The 17176-nt window shown below is 38.0% G+C and overlaps 1 long non-coding RNA gene across 1 annotated transcript in view; it reads left to right on the plus strand.

The window, feature by feature from the left end:
• Positions 1 to 6180: 6180 nt before the first annotated feature.
• The window catches only part of LOC144579447 (uncharacterized), a 250723-nt gene continuing 239727 nt past the window's right edge, over positions 6181 to 17176 (plus strand). The window contains exon 1 of the long non-coding RNA XR_013526991.1: positions 6181 to 6423. This is a non-coding gene — a long non-coding RNA (uncharacterized LOC144579447). The remainder of the gene's footprint in view (positions 6424 to 17176) is intronic.

The following is a 17176-nucleotide window of genomic DNA, read 5'->3' on the forward strand; positions in this document are numbered from 1 at the left end:
TGTATTTTTATTATACAAGACTCTGAGTGATGTCGGTAGGCTGATTCCTCTCCCTCCCACGTCCTTTCCCAGATCTTAAATATACTACTCGTACCATTACTACCATTACCTCCACTGCTGCTGCAGCTGCTGTTACTACTTCTACCACTACTAACTGTAGAGGAACTGACTGTAGGAAAGTCAGCTCTGCCCTTTACTCACTCAATACACATTGACTGAGGGCCTACTGTGTGCAACTCTCTGTGCTACATGTTCTGAACATATAAAGAATATATTCTTATCCCTGCCTCAGAGATGCCTATTTATTTTGCCTATTTATCACACAGAGTGCTCCAAATAGGCAAAATAAGAGGGAATAGATAGCTGACGGCATTCTGTCGGAAATTCTGATGCACTCCGATTTATGTCCAGTACAATTGCTCTCCTGTTTAATTTGGTTGAAAGAAATCAACTTACTTGTATAGACAGTTGATAAAATGACTTTCAACAAGTGAGTGTATGTTCTCTCTCTCTCTCTTTAAGAGTTAGGGTCTTGCACTGTTACCCAGGCTGGAGTGCAGTGGCACTATCATTGATCACCAAACCCTTGAACTCCTGAGTTCTAGTAGTTCTCCTGCCTTAGTCCCCTGAACAGCTGGGACTACAGGCACACACCACCACACTCAATGAATTTTTTATGTCTAGTCTGGTCTCAAACTCTTGACTTCAAGTAATCCTCTTGCGTTAGCCTCTCAAAGTGCTGGAAGTATAGGAATGAACCACCATGTCTGGCCTTTTGTTTTTTCCTGATGAAACAAATCAGCTTTAAAATAATAAACATTTAACATTATTTTTATCAGAGGCCTTGCTTAATTCAAATTGTACCCCCAAAACCACTTTCAATCTTTGGTAGTAAATGTCATATATAGGCATGGCGATATTACATGAATGGCCCCCCATTTGTCTATAAGCTGAAGCTTTTAAAAAATAAGGAGATGCTAAACAACAACAAAAATAATAAATACTGAAAAAATAGAAAAATAACAATTACTGAAAAACTGAACATTTCTTGGTGTCTCTTGGTTGTATTCTATGCAGATTTTTTTTTTCCTAAAACGTTTAAAACTCTTTAAACTCTCCACTCCATGGAGAGGATGGAGAGTCCAGGTAGCTTTCCAGGTATTCTGAGCCCCTGCTCATCTGGATTGGCAACCTCAGTTGCCTCACCCTTCTTGTGCAGAGATCTGGGTACAGGGGAGGCTCTCTCTTCTTCATGAGTGGGCATATCTCCGCTTTTTGGAGCACACACTCTTCTGAACTAGTAGCCTAAGTCATCCCAGTTCTCCTGTGCAGAGACCATGGTGAAGCAGGACCCTCTCTGCCCAATCACCAGGCAGATCCTCAGACATTTGGAGCACCTGCATATTTGGATTAGTAGCCTGAGCCACCATACCCTTACTGCAAGGAGACTGTGGTGCAGTGGAACCTTCTCCACTTCATGCCCATGCAGATCTTCATGTACCTGGAGTATGCACTCTCCTGGATTAGGAGTTTACACTACCCCATTCCCCATGCTGAGAACTTGGTGCTAGGAAGGTTTTCCAGCTCCATTTCTAGGCACACCTCTGGGCACATGATGGCTACCCACTCGTATTCGTCCTTAGTGCTGGTGCTGATGCTTGCCACGGGGGGACCTGTAGTATGATATGCCTTGTCCAGCCCCACCCATCCTGCCCCACACTAGAGCTGAGTAGGGAACTCAGACCATTGTGTACTCTGTGTATTAGCTCATTGCCTGAAGCAACAAAGAGCTTCTCCTAGTGAACAAGGGTCAAGTATATAACCAGTTGCACTGTCTGCAGCCAGCTGTTACCTGTAAGCACTGTCTATTGGCTTGTGGGTCAAACCACACAGCCCAATATAAAATCTACCAGCAAAAGTTAATAAGGGTATAGAAGCAAAGCCAAAGACATTACCCAACAATCTCTAGTCACACTGTCTATGGAAGAGTGAAAAAGCCCCAAAATACCCCAATAATGTAAGAAAAGAAAGGAAGGAAAAAAGAAAGAAAAGAAAAGGGAAGACTGATTCTAACCACATGAAAATAATTATAGAAATAAGACATGTGGCCGGGTTTGTGCCTGTAATCCTAGCAGTTTGGGAGCCCAAGACAGGTGGATTGCTTGAGGTCAGGAGTTCAAGACCAGCCTGGACAACATAGTGAAACACCATCTCTATTAAAAATACAAAAATTAACGGCATGGTGGTGGTTACCTGTAATCCCACCTACTAAGGAGGCTGAGGCAGGAGAATCACTTGAACCCAGGAGCTGGAGGTTGCAGTGAGCCAAGATCACACCACTGCATTCCAGCTTGGGTGAGACACCAACTAAAAAAAAAAAACAAAAAACCAGTGTCTCTAGATGTGAAGGAATCAGTACAAGAATTATGGCACCATAAAAAATTTGAATGCAGTGACAACAGTAAAAAAATCCCTCTAACTCTCTAGCAATGGTCCCCAATCAAAATGAAAACTCAGAAATGAAAAAAAGTAAAGCAAGGGAATGTTTATATGGTGGGAATATAAATACCTACTGGTGGGAATGTTTATACCCACTGCCATTGTGGAAAGCAGTGTGGCAATTCCTCAAATAACGTAAAAGAGAATTATTATTCAATTAAGCAATCTCATTAATGACAATATGCCCAAAGTCATATAAATCATTCTATCATAAAGATAGAATACATGTGTATGTTCGTTATAGTACTATTTACAGTAGCAAACACATGGAGTCAACCGAAATGTAAATTAGATATAGAAACAGTAAACTAGATATAGAAAATGTGGTACGTATACACTATGGACTGCTATGCAGCCATTAAAAAATAAACTATGTCCTTTGCAGCAACATGGATGGAACTGGAGGTCATTATCCTAAGTCAAGTAACACAGAAACAGAAAACCAAATGTTGTATATTTTCACTTTTAAGTGGGAGCTAAACATTGAGTACCTGTGTACACAAAGAAGGGAACAACAGACACTGAGGCCTACTTGAGGGTAAAGGGTAGGAGGAGTGTGAGGATTAAAAAGCTATCAGATACTATGCTTATTACCTGGGTGACAAAATAATCTGTACATCAAACCCCCATGACATGCAATTTACCTGTACAATAAACCTGAACATGTACTGCTGAGCATAAAAGGTAAAAAAAAAATCAAAGCTGGATTGCAGTGTGGCTCAACAAGATTCAAGACAGGTTTGAAAATCATCACAAAGGAACATCTAAAGCAATACAAGAAATGAAAGAAAAAACATATTAAAAAAGAAATCAATCAGAAGTTCTGGAATTGAAGAACTCACTTAAGGAATTTCAAAGTAAAACTAAGTGGTTTATCAATAGATGAGAACAAGCAAAAGAAGGAATTTCAGAGCTCAAAGAGCAGTCTTTTGAACTAACCTACTTAGACAAATATTTTAAAAAAGAATGAGAAATGAGCAAAGTCTTCTAGAAATACGGGATTTTGTAAAGTGACTAAACCTACAAATTGTTGGCATTTCTGAAAGAGAAGGAGGGAAAAAAGAATAAACATCTGCAGTATGTATTTAAGGGAATAATTCAAGAAAATTTCTCTCATCTCGCTAGGGAGGTAGACATTCAGATATAAGAAATCTAGAGAACACCTGTGAGATAATATACAAAATGAACATCACCAAGGCGTAGGGTTGTTAAACTGTCAAAAGTCAATGCTAAGACAAAAATCTTAAAAACGGCTAGAGAAAAGGGTCAGATCATGTACAAAGGGAGCCCTGTAAGACTAACAGCATGCTTTTCAGCAAAAACCTTACAAGCCAGGAGAGATTGATACTGTATTTAGTATTCCTAAAGAAAAGAAATTCCAGCCAGGAATTTCATATCCTGCTAAGCTAAGCTTCATAATTGAAGGAGAAATAAAATATTTTCCAGACAACAAAGCACGAAGGGAATTTGTTATCACTAGACCCACCTTCTAAGAAATTCTTAAGGGAATTCTAAACATGGAAATAAAATAACAATACCAGCAACTCTCCAAACACACTTAAATACATTGGTATGAAACAACTACACAATAGAAACTAAACTATAAAGCAATCAGGTAACAACTTCATGATAGAATCAAAGTCTCATGTATCAATATTAACCTTGAATGACAGCAGTCCAAACACCCCACTTAAAAGGCACTAAGTGGCAATTTGGATAAAAACATAAGATCCATACATCTGCTATCTTCAAGAGACCCCTATCACATGTAACAGTACCCATAGGCTCAGAGAAAAGGTTAGAGAAAAATTTATCACTCAAGCAATAAACAAAAATGAACAGGGATTACTATTCTTGTATCAAATAAAATATACTTTAAACCAACAACAGTAAAAAAGGACAAAATAGGTCATTGTATAATAAAGGATTCAATTCAACAAGAAGACTTAACTACCTTAAATATACATGCACCCAACACTGGAGCACCAGAGTCATGTAACAAATATTCTTATACATGTGAAAGGATATAGAAGGCCACACAATAATTAGTGGGCACTTCAACACACCACTAAAAGCTTTAGCATTAGATTTTTGAGGAAGAAAAGTAACAAACAAATTTGACACTTAAACAGTTGGACCTACAAACAAACATCTACAGAATACTCCACTCATCAAATGAAGAATATACATTATTCTCATCTGCACATGAAACATACTCAAAGATCAACCACCTGCTTGGCCATAAAACAAGTTTCAATAACTTTTTTTTAAATTCAAAATTACATCAACCATACTCTGAGACCACAGGTGAATAAAAATAGAAATCATTACCAGGAAGACCTCTGAAAATCCCACGATGACATAGAAATTAAATAACTTGATCTTGAATGGCTTTTAGGTAAAAAATGAAATTAAGACTGAAATCAAAACATTCTTTGAAATAAAAACAGAGCTATAACATACTAAAATATCTGGGATGCAGCAAAGCAGTGTTGAGAGAATTTTATATTGCTAAATGTCTACATCAACAAATTAAAAAGATCTCACATTAACAATCTAACATCACATGTAGAACCAGTAAAAACAAGAACAAATGAAAATCAAAATTAGTAGAAGAAAATAAATTACTAAAACAAGAGCAGAACTGAATGGAATTTAGACCAACAATTCATACAAAGAATTGATGAAACCAAAAGTTGGTTGTTTGAAAGGATACACAAGATTGATAAAATGTTAGTTATATTAACAAAGAAAAAGAAGAAAATCCAAGTAAGCACAATCAGAAAAGGCACAGGTCATATTACAACTGATTCTACAGAAATAAAAAGGATCCTCAGATGCTATCATAAACACCTCTATGCAGAGATGCTAGAACATCTAGAGGATATTGATAAATCCCTGGAAACACACACCTCCCAAGTTTGCATCAGGAAGAAATTTAAAGAGACACGTATTGAATTCCAAAAATGAATCAATAATTTAAAAACCTCCCAACAAAAACAAAAAAAGAAAAGAAAAGAAAGTAAAAAACCTTGGATCAGATGGATTTTCAGCCAAATTCTATGAGCTATACAAAGAGCCGGTACCAATTCTACTGAAACTTATTTCAAAAAATTCGGGAGGGGGTATTCCTCCCTATCATTCTACAAAGCCAGCATCATACTGATAACCAAAGGTGGCAAAGACACAATAACAACAAAATAAACCTACGAGGCAATATTCCTGATGAGCATAGATGCAAAAATCTTCTACAAAAATACTTGTAAACCAAATTAAGCAGTACATCATAAGTTAATTCAGCACAATCAAGTAGGCTTTAATCCTGGGATTCAAGGTTGGTTCAACATATAAAAATCAATGTTACTAACCACATAAACAGAATCAGAAACCAAAACCATACGATCATTTCAATAGACACAGAAAAAGCTTTCTTCAGTAAAATTCAACATCCTGTCTTAATAAAAACCCTCAAGAAACCAGGAATCAGAAGAACACACCTCAAAATAATACAGGTCATGTATGACAAACTCAGAGCCAACATAAGAAGGGACAGGGGAGTTGGAAGTGAGACAGCCAGGTAGGAAGGGACCCCTAGAGAAACTCGAACCAGCCCGCCCACTGGGGTGGGGCGGAGCCTCAGGAGGTTTGCGCCCTTTGCAACGAGGAGGAGCCTGGCCAGTCCTCTTCCTGTGCGGAATCAGATTCAAACAGCCACCTCGGGAACGCTCCAGCTGGGGACTCTGGGCTTGTGGAGGATCGTGTTTCCCCTTCCCCCGCTTTTACCCGTGAAAATCTGGCTTCACTCACCATTTAAACTGTCTGAAAGCCTGAATTTTCATGGCCGTGGGACAGACAAACCCCATCTTTACCTGCACTAAGGAGAAGCCATGCAACATTTTTGGCGCAACGTGGGCTCCAGAAGCGGTGAGTGAAATGGGAACTCAAAACCTCCCGGCGGGGTGCAGTGGCTCATGCCTGTAATCCCAGCACTTTGGAGGCCCAGGCGCGCGGATCACGAGGTCAGGAGATCGAGACAATAGTGAAACCCCGTCTCTACTAAAAAATACAAAAATTAGCTGGGCGTGGTAGCGCGCGCCTGTAGTCCCAGTTACTCGGGAGGCCGAGGCAGGAGAATTGCTTGAACCTGGGAAGCGGAGGTTGCAGTGAGCTGAGATCGGGCCACTGCACGCGACACAGCGAGACTCTGTCTCAAAAAAAAAAAAAAAAAAAAACGAACAAAAAACCTCTCACTGTGATTTCTAAGCCTTTTCAACTTCCGCCTTCCGAGCTTACAAGAAACCACGCCCTCACCCCTTGTTGCTCCTGGGGTTTGAACCCCCACCCCTTGTTACTCCTGCAGGTTGGAGGCCTTTTCATGGCCCTTTCCTTGCTTTCTCAGGAGGGACCAAGGAACAGCAGCTCCCAGCAGCTCTCACCTCCATGCTGGGGCTGGGACGCATTGCCCAAGGGTCCCGCACAGCCAGCGGGCTGGCTCCCAGCCATGCTGTGCAGCTTTCCGCTTCCCCAGCCAATGGGTTTCAACTTCATGGGACAGTAATTAAACTCTTCTCCCTGGGAGAGGAACCACTTACTGGATAAGAGGTTCAGATGGGCCGGTGTGGGTGGCCCACGCCTGTAATCCTAGCACTTTGGGAGGCCAAGGCAGGTGGATTGCCTGAGCTCAGGAGTTCGAAACCAGCCTGGGCAACACAGTAGAAACACGTCTCTGCTAAAAACACAAGATGGCATCCGCCTATAGTGCTAGCTACTCGGGAGGCTGAGGCAGGAGAATTGCTTGAACCCGGAAGGCGGAGGTAGCAGTGAGTAGAGACCACGACACTGCACTCTAGCCTGGGGACAGAGCAAGACTCCGTCTCTAAAGAAAAAGAAGAAAAAAGAGATTCTTCCCCAGATGTTTTAAAATTGTTTCTTGTCTTTCCCCTTCTCTACCCTATCAACAAATTAATCTTTAAAATTTTTTTGGCTTTGTTTAGCAATCCTGCTGTAGGGAATATTTCTTTCTGGTTTGGTATGTGCATGTTTTCCTAGCCCTGTCTCTTAAAGGGCTCCACCCAGTGACTGGGTTTTCTTCTGCCTGTTTGTGTGTACACTGTGTATGATGTCTGTAAAAAGAGCTCCCTGGCCATCATGGTAAAACCCTGTATGTATTAAAAATACAAAAAATTAGCTGGGCATGGTGGTGCACACCTGTAATCCCAGCTACTTGGAAGGCTGAGGCAGGAGTATTGCTTGAACCTGGTAGGCGGAGGTTGCAGTGAGCCGAGATCAGGACACTGTACTCCACCCTGGGTGAGAGAGAGCAAGACTCTATCTCAAAAAAAAAAAAAAAAAAAATTAATTTGGCCTTAAAAAAACAAGTGCTTGGATCTAATAATTTTAAGGTGAAATAAAAGCTGTGGTACCTTCCAGTTATATGACTTTAATCTTTGAGAAATAAAAACAGCCCTAAGAACTATTGGTAAAATGCAGGTGAGATGCAAGGTTTGCTGAGTGTTTTGAGGTTGTAAACTGCTTTTTGGGTTTTGAGAACCCTCTGTCTTGCCTGCTTCACAATTGGTAATGCTTGGGGACATATGGAACTAACCATGCCCTTAACTAAGGAGGCAAGCCTGGGCTGCAGTTAGCACACAATTAAAGCCAACTTACCACATTTTAAAATTAAAAGTTAAAATTGCTAGGAGTTACCATTATAACATGAATTGAGACTACTGAAAGCAGATTTACATGCAAGATGTGTAAGAACAGTAAAATGTGTTTTTATTTTATTTATTTATTTTTGTAAAAGGTTGTAAGAAGTCATGGAAATGTAAACTTTGGCCTCGGGTTAAAGGATTGTTTTGAGTTAAATTAGGAAAAAGCTGAAGGTTCAAAGAAGTGGTGAAAATATTTTGGAAATTAATCTTGCAGAAGAGTTTCTCTGTCCGAACATATTGACTACATTAAAAAAGAAATATTATGTTTTTTCCATAAATTAAGCATTGAAATAAAAGCATAACAAGGTTTTCCTAAGGTGCTAATTTGCCTTTGGCAAAATTTATAAAGGGTTATAAAAGCTTTTTACTTCTTTAAAATTTCTGAGTCATTATTTTTGTAAAATAAATAACTTATAGTAATCTGGAATTCTGTTTCATACTATCAAGTGTTTTAAACCTTGAACATTTAACAGCATTCCCAAAATCAAACTTCAGTTTCAAAATTGTCTTCCCTGGCATTTGACTTTACAGATACTTCAGAGGGCCTCTGAAGTGTCCAGAAAAGAGAGGTAAGCAGGATTATTTGGCAAGTTTAGATATGTGGGCTTGCCAAAATGATGCTCAGTTTTCTTTAGGTTATATTTTTGTAACTAACAATAATACATGCCTCAAAATTGTGGGCTTTCTAAAATTTTAATGTCTAAGTTTATGCTATAAATCATAATTAAGGTTGTTAAGTTATTGTAAACCATGGAGATAACCAAACTTCTTTATCAGTTGTGTTTCTGACTGTAACTGCCCTAGACATTTTGCTATTCACAGACAATTGTCTTTTTTAATCCGTTTCAAAAGATGGTTTATAATAGGCTATAAGACTATAACAGGTGCACTCAAATACAGACTTCTGATAACTTTGGAGACTAACATTTTAATAAAGGAAAATGAACAGGACTCATGAGGAGCTGAAATGTTTATGAATTTCAAGCAAAACAAGAACTAACTAAATGGACTCAGGAAGCTGAAGCAACCTTTTTGACTTTTGCTTGGAATGTTGCTGATCCTTGTTTTTCAGAGTCAGTGAAACTTGTTTGGAACTATTTATGGCCTTTCATAATTAAGCAAGGTATACATTCCTGCCAATCAGGATTTGGAGCATGTTTGTTTCTCTCTGCCTGATTCCTCTAGAATTTGGAAACTATGAGTATTCTTATGGCAATATAGTTGTTTGCCTGAGTGCAATAAGAATCTTGTTTTCTTTTGCAACAGAATACAAGTGGAGAAAGTGGTTATTTTACTAGGGCTTTGACTGGAAGTGTATGCTTCCCTTGAAGAGCGAACAGAGCCAATTAAAGCACAATGGGAAAACTGGCCTCATACCCTTGCCCACACAGTCCCTATACAAAGTTCCTGAGCAGTGGTCAGTAAAGAATGTCACTTTCTAACAGGACCCAGAGCTCCAAGTTTATTTTGGGACCTTAAGACGAAAGGATTACCAAACTTAGAGGTATTTGAGGATGCAAACCCATGGCTGGGCTCAGCTTTCAAAGGTCTTATCTGAAATTCCTTGTGAAACAAACTTCCATCAAAGACAATCCAAAAGGCCTATGTAGAAATAATTATTCTTGTTGTACTTTATGCAGATAATCAGGTCAAGTATAAGAATAAAGACTATTTTGCAAACCATTTAGTCCTATAATTTTCTTTTTAAATGAGGACTGGAGAAAGAGAGAAATCATGTTTCAAAACTTATACATTTGTCATTAAATTCTAAACTAATTAGTTGTTTTTATGGTTTCGCCTACATTTTAGATTAACCCTGCTTGCTCCTGTGAACCAACCAGCAATTCCTGGCTGTAGCTCAGAAAGAATGAGAGGGATGGGTAATGTAGAAAACTGGATCAGTATTCTAGTTCTCAACAATTACCCTGCAAATCCTACCAGGTGATTGGAATAAATAGGATGCCCATCACTTAGAGGTTTCCTTTTAGAAAAGTAAGACCAAAGGGACTAACCAAAGCCAAGCACCATGCATCCAAACCTTAGAAAGCATAACCATAGCCACCAAGTATGAGTACATCACAAGACTTCCTCTTCTCTCCAATGGGGAGAAGTTGTATCTTAGCATTTGGCTTATAATAAGGAGTCTATGCAATGCCCCCGAGACACATTTTTGTCTCAGACTCAGTTCCAAGCTCTGGGTCAAAGCCGTAACAAGGAAAATGGGATCTGAGGGAGCCAAAGGCAGACAATAATGGAAGTTAAAAGGCACAGTGCAGGTAAGGGTGGCTGATTCTTGCCAGTTAAGCCAACCCCATGCTTCTCGTTTCATGAATATAGGCCATGTTAATATCCATGGCATGAATAAGGTCTAGGGAACTCCAAGGCTACTGACAGTAGGTGGGAAGGAGACATAGGTGAGAGCAGATAATTCCTGTTCTCTAGGCCCCCCTACTTCATGGGTGCAAGCTGTTTTGCTATTCATGGTGGCATCTGCCAGCATTGCCAGAACTTGGGGATGCAAGGACAGAAGACAGAAAGAGAATGTTCTTTTCTTTCTCCCTCATATACCTTGAGTATCTGCTAGGAAGAGAAGGGAACAAGGGATGCTTGCTTCCCACTTTCTGGATGGATAGCCATTCATCTTCAGTCTGTACTCCTTTCAAATGCATTCGGAGCCTCTGGGACTCCTTTAAAAGGTGCCTTCTTTTTTCTTTTCTTCTCCTTAGATTTCTCTTCACTAAGAGGTAATTGTATCTCTGTACTACTACCAGGCAGTCCCTGCAGGTGCCTCCTCCAAATTACAAAGAGTTTATCTCCCAAACCTTAAATTGATTGCTTAGGATTGGGTTCAGAGAAAGCAATAAAAAACAAAATATCTAGGACTACATCTAACCAATTAGGTGAAAGATCTCTACAAGGAAAACTACAAAATATCACTGGGAGAAATAATAGATAATACAAATGGAAAAACATTCCATGTTCATGGATTAGAAGAATTAATATTCTTAAAATGGCCATGTTGTTCAGAGAAATCTACAGATGTAACACTATTCCTACCAAACTACCAATGTCATTTTTCACAGAATTGGAAACATTCAAAAATTCACATGCAACCAAAAAAAGAGCCCAAATTGCCAAAGCAGTCGAAAGCAAAAGGTAAAGCTGGAGGTATCACGTTGCCTGATTTCAAACTGTGCTGAAAGGCTGTGGTAACCAAAACAGCATGATACTGGTGCAAAAGCAGACACACTGATGGAACAGAATGGAAAATTCAGAAGTAAAGCTGCACGGCTAGTCATTTGATCTTCTATAAAGGCGACAATAATAAACAATGGGGAAAGCTCTTCCTGGCACTGGAATAGCAGGCTAGCCATATGCAGAATAAAACTGGATTCTGCTTTTCACCATACACATTAATTAACTCAACACAGATTAAAGATTTAAATTTCAGATCGCAAACTGTAAGGATCTTATTAAAATACCCTTCTGATATTGGCCTTGGCAAAGAATTGATGACTAAGTATTCAAAAACAATTGCAACCAAACCAAAAATTGACAAGTGGGACCTAATTAAACTCAAGAGTGTCTGCACAGCAAAAGAAAATTCCAACAGAGTAAACAGACAACCCACAGAATATGAGAAAGTATTTGCAAACTATGCATCTGACAAATACCTAGTTTGCAGAATCTACAAAGAACTTAATTCAACAAGCACAAATTATTCCATTAAAAGGTGAGCAAAGGATATGAACAGACACTTCTTAAAAGATGACATATGCATGATCATCAAACATATGAAAAAATATCAGAGAAATGCAAATCAAAACCACAGTGAAATGCAATCTCATACCACTCATCATGACTATTACTAAAAAGTCAAAAAATAACAGATGCTTATGAGGCTTCAGGGAAAAGGGAATGTTTATACACTGTTGGCAGGAACGTAAATTAGTTCAGCAACTGTGGAAAGCAGTTTGAAGATTTCTTAAAGAGCTAAAAACAAAACTACCATTTGACCTAGCAATGCTGTTACTGGGTAAACACCCAAAGGAAAACAAATCATTCTACCATAGAGACACATGCTCTCGTACATTCATTGCAGCACTCTTCATAATAGCAAATACATGGACTAAATCAGATCTCCATCAATGGTGGATTGAAGAAAATGCAGTGCCTATATATCACAGAATACTGCATATCCATAAAAATGAAATCATGTCCTTTGCAGCAGCATGGATTAAGCTGGAGGCCATTATCTTAAGTGAATTAACAGGAACAGAAAACCAAACACTGCATTTTCTCACCTGCAAGTGGGAGCTAAGCCTTGGGGACACGTGGTCATAAAGATGGAAACAATATTAGGCACTGCAGACTATTAAAGAGGGGCGAGATGAAGGGTATAAGAGTGGAAAAACTACCTATTGAGTACTATGCTCATTACCTGGGTAAGGGGATCATCCATACCCCAAACCTCAGCATCACACAATATACCCATGTAATGAACCTGCACATGTACCCCCTGAATCTAAAATAAATTTTGAAATCACTAAAGAGAAACAGAAGGAGGAAATCTTATAAGAGTTGAGGAAACTGGGTCCTAATGCTGCCTCATGCCAGTAGGGTGAACTGACAAATCAATGACTGCCATACTGCTATTGCTCTTCAGAACTTAAAACACATGGCTGCTTCTGTACTTCTGCCTTCTAATGGAGAATACCTTTTGTGGCCAATGCTACTGAGAAACACGTGGGAAATATACTTCCAGGTTGGCTGAATTGACACATACAGAGCTACCACAGTTGCATAACTGGTGTGTGTATATATATATGTACACACACTACTGTACTTCTGCAGCATTCTATCTTTTCTTCTTTTCTCCACTTTTGGTGATGTTTTGGGAGTGTAACAGATCGTATCATTCATCAGTTAAAAACACATAAGGGGATTCCTTTTACTCCAGCTTAAAGACAACCTCCCAACCTGCCTTTTAAATCCTATGTCGTTTGGCCTTTGCCTTCCTCGTCAGTCTCATCTTGTATGATGTTTCCTTCACCCTTTGAACTACAGCCACAGTGCAGTTTTTTCCTTCAAAGTTACTGTATTCCTGCAGGGTCTCTGCATGTGATATTCTCTCTGCCTGCACTGTTCTTTTTCTGTTTCATCAAATCAGTTTCTACTCTCTTTTAGCTTTGACCTAAATTTTAACTTATTTAAGGAATCTTCTGTTATTTTCTATTAAGTCAAATGTCTTTATTATGTGCTTCCATAGTGCCACATATTTCACATTCTTGACCCTTATCAAAGCTTCAGTTTTCATTTATTTGTAATTAATGTCTGTCTTCTCTTAATGCTGTGTGCCCTAGGGCAAGAGTCAGCATTTTTTTTCCTTCAAAGTATAAGAAGTCAGTACTTTAGACTCCATTGCAACTACTCGACCTTGCTGTTGTAGTGCAAAAGCAGCCATACCAAAACGTAGATGAAGGAGTGTGGTTGTGTTTCATTAAAACTTTATTTGTAAAAATAGGTGGTAGGCTGCATTAGGCCCACAGCTCTGGTTTGCCAACCTCTAATCTGGAATATCAGGCACTGTTTGTTTTGTTTACCATTGTATCTTCAGTACCTAGCACATTGCTTTATTCACAGTGAGTACCAATATATAGTTGATGAATGAAAGAATACATTCTATTTATTTCCATACAGACAGACTTTGGCCATTCTGTCTTCCACAGTATTCAAGCCATTTACACTACTAGGAATACCTTCTCCCAATCTAAATTGTATGTCACTTCTCAATACTCTTCTTGTTTACCACTTTTTTCATAAACCCGTCTGTGATTATTCAAGTTTCCAGTATTGGGGTATTCTGAACTCTAACAAAAGTTATTTTCTTATCAGTAATTTGACTGAATTCACTTATATATGACTGTACAGTTCAACATGCACACTTTCCCCAAATTTTGTCATTTTGGATGAAATTCCCTGAGTCCTGCTTATTTCTAGTCAGTGAGAGAGGAAAAAAATAGAATCAAACAAAAAAATACATTGACAAATTATTCTGTTGCATGTATGTCAATAAAAATGGCCTAACCTGCGACAGGTACTAGTGTTTAAATAAGATGTGGTCCCCCAAATGCAGAGTTCAAGACAAGCTTCACTGAGGTGATGACAACTTTCATGACAAAATTTCATTACACAAATTTTAAAACATTAAAGTTGAAAAAAATTAATTCGATGAACACCTGAGTAGTTCCCCATTTGGCGTCAACAATTGTTAATGTTTTTCTATATTTGCTTTATCTTCCCTCTATACTTTTTTTCTGACCCATTTGGAAGTAAGTTACAGACATCAAGCATTCTCTCTTAATTCATGTACATTTACTAATAGTAAGAACTGTCTTTCACATAACCATGATATTAGCAATACTAATGCTACTTCAGCTAATATCCAGGTCATACTCAAATTCCCCACTTAGGACACAAACTGCCTTTTATAACTCCATTTAAAAAACTTATGATCCAATCCACTTGATAATTGAGTCTGACTCTTAAAAAAAAACATGGGAATTTTGGAATATGAAGTAGATAAAAAGTTCAGAATAAAGAGCAGGTAAAAAATAGGAGTTCTCTTGAGGGAATAGCAGAGCAGTATTTTATGACCCAATAGCCAATGAAATTGGTGGGAAATGCCTCTGGATGAGAATGATAAACCAGATCATGAATGATCTTGAATATTAAGCAAAGGAGCTTTGAACTCATTTCTGTTGAGGTGGGTTTTACCAATACATAATTTTTGATGATGAGATTGAATATCAGACTGTAGAGCAATCTAACTAGCATGATTCATTAATTCTAATTTTTAAAAAAAAATCTAACCCCTTTCACTGCAGCATCTTAGATTACCAGATTTTTAAAGTAGCCCTCTCCTGCTCCTAGTCTATAACTGAACACATGCAGATATTTTTCGAAGGATAGGAAGTTTAGCTTATTATTAAAGGCATATCTGGGCATATTTTTCCAGCAAGGGACTGATTTGCCTCCTCGAAGATTACCCTGGCAGTCCTAGGCAGCTGATGGCCAAAGTGGAACTTGAGCCTGTTTTCTGCCTTCTGGAAGCCAGTCATAGGGATTTCATCACAGCTCTCTAGGGCCACAACCTATGTCATGCTGGTTGTTAATAAAAATAACCATTTGTCTTTTCTGATGTGAAAGTGGAAATTCTTGGAACCAGTTACAATTAGATTGCTACTAATATGAAAACTACAGTAATTCAGCGTTTTTTTTTTTTTTTCAGCATTTTCTCCCTTTATTTATATAGTTGGAGACTTGAAGGCCAATGTTGGTTAAATTACTTCTCTAGGGGTCACAGTCCTAGGCAGCATTGAATAACTCCCCTTCAATGGGCATGGCTATGTGCCAGTTACTAAGCTCCACACTTTATATAAATGTCTTTCTGGCAGGCCGGGGGGGAGGGTTATCTGATGAACTCAGGAGGTATCAGATATGCGGGAAATTAGTAGTAGCTTTATTTCCCGATAGGTGCTTTGACGTTCTGATAACCCCTCAACACCTTGGATATCTGTGACAATGTACACTTGCTCGTTGTTCTTTCAATATTTTCCTGTTCTAGTCATTTCTTTTCAGTTTAATCATTTAGTATATTTAAAAAACAACTTCTGATTATAATCGTTTAGGGTAAAGCTTAACCTCTTTGACTTCCTCTTCTTCCCCTCTCAAAGATGGCTTTTGGAGGTATTGGGGAATGAATTAGTAAGCAAAAAAATCCAACCTAATCCTCACTGTCTTAAGTTGGATTTCCCAGAAGCAGATCTTGAGATGAGGATTCTTTAAGGAAATGCTCCCAAGGAGGCCCTGGGAAACAGTACTCAGGGGACTTGTGGGGCACTGGGAATAGGAAAGTCCTGCAGCTTCATCCAGTGTTTTGGTATACTGGTGCATTCGTCATGTGAAATTCATCAACTTGTTCACGTCATCTGTAGATTTTTAGGTATGCGTGTCGTGTTTTTGAAAACTTTTTTCTACACCTATACGTTTTTTTCTGGCTACTTTTTTCTTCATATTACATGAATATAGAGCAACCCATTTTTTAAATACAAGTTTTAAATACAGTGTACTTATTTTTCAATGTAGAAAATCAGTTATAGAATCAGATTATTTAATTTTGAAGAATCAGTATATGAGAAACTGCAAAGAAAGCATAGATGTATGTTTAGATCCTTAAATTGCTTAAGTAACATATATTCAAAAGTCTATTCAATTTAGAGAACTGAATTGAAATACTATATTTTTAGATACAACACTGTTGGTTTACTTTCTTTTGTAAAAAAAAAACCCGATTATCACATACCAAAATATGCCCTAATAACAGGGTAAGTCATTTGAATGATTATTTATTTTGAATGCTATAAATATTTTTACTTCTTAAATTCCACATTATTCTGACCATCAGTATAGTTTTATTGAGTCAAATATATTTAGACAAGTATATTTTCTTTCTAGAATGAAGTTAAGAACTGATTAGGAAAGTAAAAAGCAAATGATGTTCTTTTATATGTATTCATTTACATTTTTGCTACACAAATATGACTGAGATTGTATTTATAAATTTTTCATGAAAAACTGTGCTCAGATAATCAGTAGCTCCATGTAAGTTCTGTTTTATTGCAGTTAATAATAAAACTGACAACATGGAAAGAGGATAAAAATAATATTCTTGTTAAATTAATGAGAAAGCATGTTGATCATGATGTAGATCTTGAAAGGTTTTATCTACTGTGACATATTTATATATTATTTAGCAATTATGCAAATTAAAATATATAGAGAAAATATTTAAAATACATAAAGCAATTAAGCAGTCTAATATTGCTTACATTTTATTAATTGAGGAAATATATGTTTAGAAAGAACTCTTAAGAATAGATGGGCCTGTTTTGGAGGAATAA

Source organism: Callithrix jacchus, chromosome 15 (genome assembly GCF_049354715.1).
Source record: "Callithrix jacchus isolate 240 chromosome 15, calJac240_pri, whole genome shotgun sequence".
NCBI lineage: Eukaryota > Metazoa > Chordata > Mammalia > Primates > Cebidae > Callithrix > Callithrix jacchus.